The sequence below is a fragment of the Podarcis filfolensis genome (assembly GCF_964270895.1).
Source record: "Podarcis filfolensis genome assembly, chromosome: 2".
NCBI lineage: Eukaryota > Metazoa > Chordata > Lepidosauria > Squamata > Lacertidae > Podarcis > Podarcis filfolensis.
In genome coordinates, this window is record NC_139605.1 from 115,201,713 (window position 1) to 115,211,208 (window position 9,496).

Sequence of the window (9,496 nt, forward strand, 5' to 3'; positions counted from 1 at the left end):
AGTCCAAAGCCTCTGGCTTGAACCTTTCCATTGTCCCCTGGGCCATCTGCCTGGGGCAACTGTTGCTGCACATGTTTCCTTCCACAGTTTCAGCTGGTGATGCATGGAAACTGCATCTTCCTTGTCGGGAGAACATGCAGGCTTGGGCAGCGGATGAGACAAGAGAACGATAAAAGCTGGATATTGCTCTGGTGTAGAATCTTGGAAGTTTTTTGTCGTATTTGAAAGATCGTTTCAAGGACGTGAGGGAGAGAGAAAATGAAATAAAAAGTGGCTGGGCGGGTGGAGGGGGAAGAAGAGAAGCAACAACAGGCGGGAAACCAGCTGTGGAACATCTGCATTGTATTACGAACATGTGGATCCCTTCAGACAAGTTGCACACTTCTGAAGGCTGCTAAATCCACCCCTTTCCAGAGGGTGCAAACATTCACCCCACCCTCTCCCAATGCAGGCGACGGCCCAGCTCTATTAAAAGCAGCCGCCGTTATAAGTAGCAGTTGAAAGGGTCTGGATGGGAATTCACCTTACTTAACACGGCTCGATTTAGCCTGGGGGTTTGGCAACGCATCTCTACGAGACACAAGCCTGTTCCCAAACTGATGGTGTAACCGTTGCTAGAAGATGAGAGGATTTGACAGTTGTCTTGTTTTTGTCTGGTTGCGCCAGAAAAATCACTTTTATAATCTGATTATTTAGAATAACAATGAAATGTCTTTTAGTATAGGGAAATGTCACAAAGGGAAAAGGTGCCTGTCTGTATCAGAAATGGTAAAATACAGTAGGATGTGCTACTTATTTGTCGTTATAAGGAGGGTGTTTTGTTTTTAAGGATTGGGTCATTCTTTTCCCTGGAAGATGCCAAGAAGCAGTGATTTCAATGATTCCTCAGAGAGAAACGAGATTAAACAATTGTTAGGAAGAGATGCAATGGAAAAGATAGACTCATTTGAATTAATAAGCACAACTAAAGGTTCCTTGATTTCAGTCGTTCTGCTCTGTGTAGCAGTAGCATTTGGATATAACCCCTAATGTTTTTTTACTGGGTTCCCTAGGCAAAACAGCTCATGGACCGTACCACTGCAGAATAGATGCTAGGGATGGCTGAATGCTCCTGATATAATGTGTATGGGGTTGTACATAGAGAACTAGGTACAGTGGTACCTCGGGTTAAGTACTTAATTCGTTCCAGAGGTCCGTTCTTAACCTGAAACTGTTCTTAACCTGAAGCACCACTTTAGCTAATGGGGCCTGCTGCTGCCACCGCACCACCGGAGCACAATTTGTGTTCTCATCCTGAAGCAAAGTTCTTAACCAGAGGTACTATTTCTGGGTTAGCAGAGTCTATAACCTGAAGTGTCTGTAACCTGAAGCATCTGTAACCCAAGGTGCCACTGTATAGAAGAGAAGGGATTTTTTTGTCTAGTTTCCTCCCTGACATTCTCCTTTTCCAAGTGTGTGTGAATGAATACTTAGTCACGGGGGAGCTTTCAGTCATGCAATCTGCCATTTGCCCCCATAGTACAGTTCAGGAAGGGAGTGACAACAGGGCAAATTATTTGTTTAGAAATTTGCTGAATTTCGTTGTGCTCATTCTTAGCATTCAGAGATAATTCCCAATATTTGTGATGTTATCTTTTTTTAAAGAAAAGAAAAGAAAAGTGTGGTTTATAGGTTCAGCACCACTAATCTGCCAAGCACATGGTGCCCAACCATTTACTGATCTGTCACCCACATAATTTGGCGGAATCCTGGGTCACATCCCAAAATGTCCCCTAGATCTTTCCTGAGTGCAAACTACTGGGACATTTTCCCAGGATAATGTATGGGTACAGTGGTGCCCTGCAAGACGAATGCCTCGCAAGACGGAAAACCCGCTAGACGAAAGGGTTTTCCATTTTGGAGGTGCTTCGCAAAACGAATTTCCTATGGGCTTGCTTCGCAAGACGAAAATGTCTTGCGAGTTCCTGCGGGTTTTTTTCCCTCCCCCCCTTTTCCCAAGCCGCTAAGCCGCTTAACAGCTGATCCGCTAAGCTGCTTAACAGCTGATCGCTCAGCCGCTTATCAGCTGATCCGCTAAGCCGCTTATCAGCTGATCCACTAAGCTGCGTAACAGCTGATCCGCTAAGCCGCTAATAGCGCTAATCCGCTAATCCGCTAATGGGCTTGCTTCGCAAGATGAAAAAACCGCAAGACGAAGAGACTCGTGGAACGGATTCTTTTCATCTTGCGAGGCACCACTGTATATCCATACAACCTCCCCCTTCCAGACATACCACATGGATACTTAAACATCAGAGTAGCTTAATGTGCTATGTTAGCCCTGGATGGCGAGCCGCTGATCTGCCCAAAGTCCTGACGACGAGTAGTTGGTTGAAGAGTTCTGAGCAAACATCAAGCAACATAGGTGTGGCGCCCAAATATCAGATTATTTATTAGTCCATAGCTGAACAACTTGATGTGATTATCAAAACACTGTAACTTCCCACAGTCATGTATTGGCTTCTGCAATAGCACCAGGAATACTCGATCTTTAATATTTAATAATACTTAGCATTTAGATAGGGCATTTCAAGCGTTCACATCCATTATGTCAATAATCTTTACAACAGCCCTTAAGGCACGAGCAGTGTTACATCTCAGCAACTCTGAAGTAGGTTAGAAATGAGAAAGAGTGACTGCCTTAAGCTCACCTGGTGAGCTTCATGGCTGAATGGCCTCACCAATATGTGCTAAATGCTGTATAAACTAAGCTGGTGCCCTCTCTTACCTGCCTCCCCAGATGGCGTTGGACTACAACTCCCATTATCCATGACGATTGGGCACACTGGTTGAGGTTGTTGGGAGTTGTAGTCCAACAACATCTGGAGGACAGCAGTTTGGAGGTGGCTGATTTAACATTCATGAACACCCCCCCCCAAAAAATTGGAGGTTATTCTGACCCGCAAAAACAACACACTCCTGCCACAGGTAAAACAAGAGCAATCAGCTCTGCCTGTCAGCCATCTCCTTTAACTCAGAAAGGATGTTAAAGGCATAAAAACTGTTGTGACTCTAGTTGCTAATCACATTCATGTGCCCATCGCCACTCACCCAATGTCCACACACATCAGCCCTCTTCGTACATCTGGGTTGAACCTTCATGCCCTAGAATACCTGAAGGAGCGTCTCCACACACATCGTTCTGCCCAGACACTGAAGTCCAGCTCTGAAGGCCTTCTGGCGGTTCCCTTGCTGCAAGAAGCCAAGTTACAGGGAACCAGGCAGAGAGCCTTCTCGGTAGTGACCCCCACCCTGTGGAACACCCTCCCACCAGATGTCAAAGAAAAAAACAACTACCAGACTTTTAGAAGACATCAGAAGGCAGCCCTGCTTAGGGAAGCTTTTAATGTTTAATGGACTATTGTATTTTAAGATTTTGTTGGAACCTGAGTTCGGAAATAGGCCTAAGCACAAGTACTTCTCACTTTATTGATCAGCCATGGAGGATTCTGGGAGCCTGAATAGAAAAGTGGGCTGGGAGACACACTAACAAATAAATATGAGGGCTATCAATAGCAGGATCCTGTCAGTAGTGAACACACAGGATTCTCCTGAAGGAGGGGTGGAGAGTGGGCAAGAGAGAGAGAAAGAGAGGCTCAGTTGCCTTAGCCACTTGCACGGGCTTCTCTTGGTGTGGCGATGCAGGCAGAGAAGAAACACAGAGCGATTGTTTGGGGCCTCCAGAAAAAGGCATCCCTTCTCCCAAGCTTTTCTACCCAGTGCTGCTTGTGAGGTATCCACCTCAGTCTAGTAATTATGAGGGTCATATTAAGGACCAGAGGCGGCACCCGTTGAGATGATCTCATCTGATGGAATTTTCCATTCTGACGTCAACAGACTTAGCGGCTACTGCGGGATGGGCGTGTAAAGACCTGGTGTCTCAGACCAGCCACAAATATAGAAGCGCAGAGCTGGGTGAGGCTCTGAGGGTCATCAAGTTAAACATCCTCTGTCAGGCCTGAACTGCCTTATAACAACAAAAGTTGGTTTAGCAGCCTCTTCTAAAAAGCCCTCTGAGGATATCTCACTGCTTCGACAGGCAACTCGCTCTACTGCCCAGTTGTTCTCCTCTGAGAATTTCAGATGACTTTTGTGCCATTTGATCCCCTACCCACCCCACTATTGTATCCAAACCCATAGTGTTTCTTGGGGGGTCCTTAAGGAACAGACAGAAAAATTTCCTCTGTTTTCCTCTTTTTTTAATAATAATATATTTATTAAAGTTTAGGAATTTATATAAAACAGAATAAACAGAACAATAAAAACAAAAACAATAACAATACATACAATCCAAAAAAGAAAAAACACACATACAAAACAGGTATAGTTTCCATCCCTTATATTCATAAAACTTACTTTTCCGACCTTCTCATACCTCCCCTTTCTGTATTCCATTCTCTAATTAAGTCAATTCAACAAATCCTTTCCCTAATTTCTATGTACTTTTTAACCTTTCTTTTCTTAATCCCATAATCATTACAGCTTTTAACTCCTTAATTTCTGAATCAACATCGTTCTAGCCTTCAATAATTTTGCAATGTTTCTTAAGATAGTCCTTAAATTTCTTCCAATCTTCTTCCACCGTCTCTTTTCCCTGGTCTCGGATTCTGCCGGTCATTTCTGCCAGTCCCATATAGTCTATCACTTTCATCTGCCATTCTTCCAAGGTGGGTAGATCTTGTGTTTTCCTCAGTGTAGTCTTCTACCCATAAACTGGTGTGAGTGCATTCTTCCAACAGCCTTTTAAAGCCATTCAAAAATCTGAGTATCTTCTAAGGCTGCAGTAAATATTCTTCTATTTTGATTCTTATGCTGGAGCTCTTGATTTTTCTGGGCGATGGAGAATAAGAAATATATCCTGGAAAGGCCCTCAATTGTGAAAAATGTCATATATGTAAATCTGTTTTTAGTTGTATTTCCCTTATCAGTTGATGCCTTAGCAGCAGTCCCTCCACCCTCTGCAGCTTTCTGATTCTTCCTTCTTCCTTCTGGACCATCTTTGTGACCAATTAGGGATAACATAGTGATTGAGATGAAGACACGATGCTTTCATAGCCAACCATATCTGACTACAGGATTATGTCAGTGAGGGCAACTAATGTCAGTTGAGACAGGGGGTAGTTTTTTGTGAATCAGTCATGTGGGTAGATCCAGCCAATTGGGGACCACACAGTAAATGAGATTATGTGGCCTAGTGATTACATAGTCACGGGGCAAGAGAGGGCAATGTATGCCCATAGACAAATATTTTAATACACTGAGCACCTTCATATTCACCACTTATTCATCCAAGGTTTCAATGGAAGTGTTGACTAGAACTGGAGCCACTGTGGAATACCCGGTACTTTCTCTTACCCCTTTGAGGATACCCTTTAAATGATCATGGGTGCATTCATCTTATAACGTTGCCATTTAATCAATTTTTCTTCCGCGTTCACCAGGGAGAGTCTTTTCCGTTGTTTTTGTTTAGGAAAGCATTCGCTGACGATGGAGCCACTTGCTGCACAGATGCTTTTAATTTATGTAGTTGCTGGGCTTGGGAGACTGTTGACTTTATGACTTCTGTTTAAAGTGTTGATTGTTTTATATGATGATTTTATGACATTTTATGGATGTTATCATTGGTGTGTTGCTTTGGGTGTCATATGTATATATGCATTTCTATACTTTTGGGGGGGTGGGGAATGGGATGTGTTAAGTTTCAATAGGCCAAATTTGATAAATATGCTGGGGTGCTGAATTTTGCACCCAGTCCAAAATTCTGCATTCTGCAAGGTGCAAACACTGTATTGGGGAGCAGAAGAAAGAGGAAGCTATTGTCCTCCTCCTCTGCTTGTTGGTTTCCTGGAAGCATCTGGGCTGGCCTCTTTGGTACGCAGGATGCTAGAAGGGATGGGCTTTTCTTATGTTCTTGTTATTATGTTCTTGTTCCTAACAGATTCCTGCCTGTTCTTTCCTTTGCAGGGGTCCCTTCAGGTGTCTTTTTTTACTGTGTGCCATGAAGATTGTGCTCATGATATTGAGGCAGAGTGTGGTGTAGTGGTTAAGAGCAGTAGACTTGTAATCTGGTGAACCGGGTTTGCGTCTCCGCTCCTCCACATGCAGCTGCTGGGTGACCTTGGGCTAGTCACACTTCTCTGAAGTCTCTCAGCCCCACTCACCTCACAGAGTGTTTGTTGTGGAGGAGGAAGGGAAAGGAGAATGTTAGCCGCTTTGAGACTCCTTCGGGTAGTGATAAAGAGGGATATCAAATCCAAACTCTTCTTCTTCTCTTCTTAACATCTCCAGATGCTGCCTGATGAAAGCTCTCCTCACATTCAGAGCATTCCTTGTTTCACCCAGCTGATCTAAGCACTCAGTCCTGCAGTAGCAGGGCTGGGGGCTAAGTGAATCTGACTTGCTTTCTGTGGTGTGATTCCATCCCCTGTGTGGAAAAACAAAGGTGCGTTCCAACATCATTGATCGAGAAGGCTTGCAAAAATACTCATTTTACAAGGAATTATGTTCTTTGGCTTTTCCCTCTAAGGGGCAATGCCCTCCCTGTTCTTCTCCGCCCTTTTGACATGTCTCCCAAAGAGTGAAAATGAAAAACACACACACACAAAAAAACCACCCCATAATATTTCATCTCTGACCTTCCAGTTTGCAGCCAAGAGAGACAAAACTGCCTTCCATTTGTCTAGGCCAAGAGAACAGAACATTATAAAACCTTTTCAGACCTTTAAAAAGTTACTTTTTAATAGTCACTGTGGGTTCTCATTCTGTCTTTTTTTAAACTATCAAAAAAAAAAAAAAGCTCCCCAAATCTCACAATTTCAAGGATGTGAAGGTAGCCATCTTTCTCTGCCGCCCAGCTCCCTCCCTTGAGATTTGGATGCAGAAAGTCTTTAACCTTCAGATCCCATTGAGTTTCTTCCAAGTTCGTATTTATGCCGCATGTCAAGGAGTGCAGCCTCATACCTCTAGAATGACACCATAACATCAGTGCACAGCCACGCGAGTTCATGTGTTTGCAATTTACAGCCCTACACTTCTTCACATCGAATTGCATTTGCCATTTTATTGCTCGTTCACTCAGTTTGGAAAGATCCTTTTGGAACTCTTCACAATCACTTTGTTTGAACCACTCTGAAGAGTCTGGTGTCTCAGAAAACGTGTCTACCTCACTTTGCAAACATTGCTAAGCAGTTTACAAACCACTTTTTGAGGGACACATGAACCCTCCCTTTTATTGTTTCGCTCCTAGAAATCAGCGCATCTCAGACTTTGGGTACACCAAACCAAGGACCAGTGCTGGGCCCAGGGGTAACCTGTGAAATACGGTCCAGGTCCAGTACAGAATCCGAAGGTTCCGCTGGGAGACAGTCCAACAGGGCCAAGGCAGGACACAAGGCAGGAAGCCAGGCAAGGACAGGTACAGGATCTCAGGCAGGATCTAGCATACAGCAATGTTGCTCCCGCAACCTGGAACAGGGTCTGACAGCCTTTTATCTTTGTCGGGGTAGCGGCCGGTCCTGATCCCCCAGCGACTCACCTACCTGTTTCACCCGAAGGCAAACACTCCTCCTGCGAGTACTCAGGTCTCTCCTTCTCTCAGACCTTAGTCTCTGCAGCTCGGGAGACGTCGGTGGGTTACTAGACCCAGAGGCCGCCTCAGCCTCCCCTGACCAAACCGGTAGTGGAGCAGCTGTAAGTGATGGCCCAGCTGCAGGCAATGAGGTAATCCCCGCATCTGGAGCCAGGGCAGGCTCAGGCCCCTGACTCGGCCCAGCTGGTGTTTGTTGCAGGGGAACCTGTGCAGACTGGGACTCTTCACGATCAGGCCCCAGACTTGGTTCAGGTGGTGCCTGAGGCAAAGGATCCAGTGCAGACTGAGTCTCCTCTGGTTCCGAGTCCAAGCCTGAGTCCCAAGCCATCACAGGACCCTCTCCTACTTATTGCCTCACCCCAAATGTACTTAATGCGTGAGGATGAGATTATCCTTTTTTATACTGCAGATGGATGGTAGTAGGTGCACAGGTGAGGCTGTGTTTCTGGAGCTTGGGACCCATAAGGCAGACTGAAGCGGCTGCTGCAGGTGGAAGAATCCCAGTGGGGTGGCATCCCACTCTGCCACCAGAGATGCAGCAGCAGCAACAAGAAGAAGAAGGTTCTGTTGAGAGCTCATGAGATTTTGCAGAGTCCTCACATGATCTTGCAGGGCTCTGTGGGAGAACTTGCTGCTGCTGCCATGTCCCTTCCCTTCTCGGTGCCGCCACGGGCACCTCCCACTCCTCACGTAGAGAAACAGCTGCAGAACTCGGTTTCTGAGTTCTGCAACCACTTTTCCCATGGGAGGCTGTCCCTGAAACCCAGAAGCCACAGCAGCAGCCACACAACCCTGAGAAGCGAGGCTGTGATGGTGAGGCAGCAAGGGGGCAGCGGCACTGTACTGTTTTGCCTCAGGTGACTGGGAGCAGCCACCGAGACCACATAACACTGGTCCTGAAAGACCTATGTTGGCTCCCAGTATGTTTCCAGGCACAATTCAAAGTGTTGGTGCTAACCTTTAAAGCCCTAAACTGCCTTGGCCCAGGATACCTGGAGGAGTGTCTCTACGCCGATCGTTCTGCCTGGACACCGAGGTCCAGCTCCGAGGGCTTTCTGGCAGTTCCCTCATTGCGAGAAGTGAGGTTACAGGGAACCAGGCAGAGGGACTTCTCAGTAGTGGCGCCCTCCCTGTGGAACGCCCTCCCATCAGACGTCAAGGAAATAAACAACTATCTGAGTTTTAGAAGACATCTGAAGGCAGCACTGTTTAGGGAAGTTTTTAATGATTGATGTTTTATCGTGTTTTTAATATTTTGTTGGTAGCTGCCCAGAGTGGCTGGGGAAACCTAGCCAGATGGGCGGGGAATAAATAATAAATTCTTCTTCTTCTTCTTCTTCTTCTTCTTCTTCTTCTTCTTCTTCTTCTTCTTCTTCTTCTTCTTCGACAGGCTGCCCCTGCTGGTGATAATTGACTGGCTGTTTCATCTCCAGGAGATGTGGTCTTGGAGTGCACCAGTGAAAGAAGCTCTCCATTCTCACCCATTTCTGGGTTGTAAATTTAGTCCTGGACTTCAGCATTGTCCTTGACATCTTACCGCCACCCACCCTGTTGCAGAATTCAGCAATCAGCCTGTTGACTGCCCCAGACATGCCAATTCTGGCATGACTGCATTGGCTGCCAATTACTTTCTGGGCCCATTTCAAAGTGCTGGTAGTGACCTCTCAAAGCCTTGTGCAGCTCGGGACCCCAACTGCTGCCTCTCCCCACATGAACCAATGCAGACCCTGTATTCATCACCCAAGATGCTTCTCTGGTTGCCTCCTCCAAGGGAGATGTAGAGGGTGGAGACACAAGAATGGGAGCTCTCAGTTGTGTCTGCCACTGGCATGTGAGCCCCCCAAAATATGCCTGAAGGAGAAGGTTGTC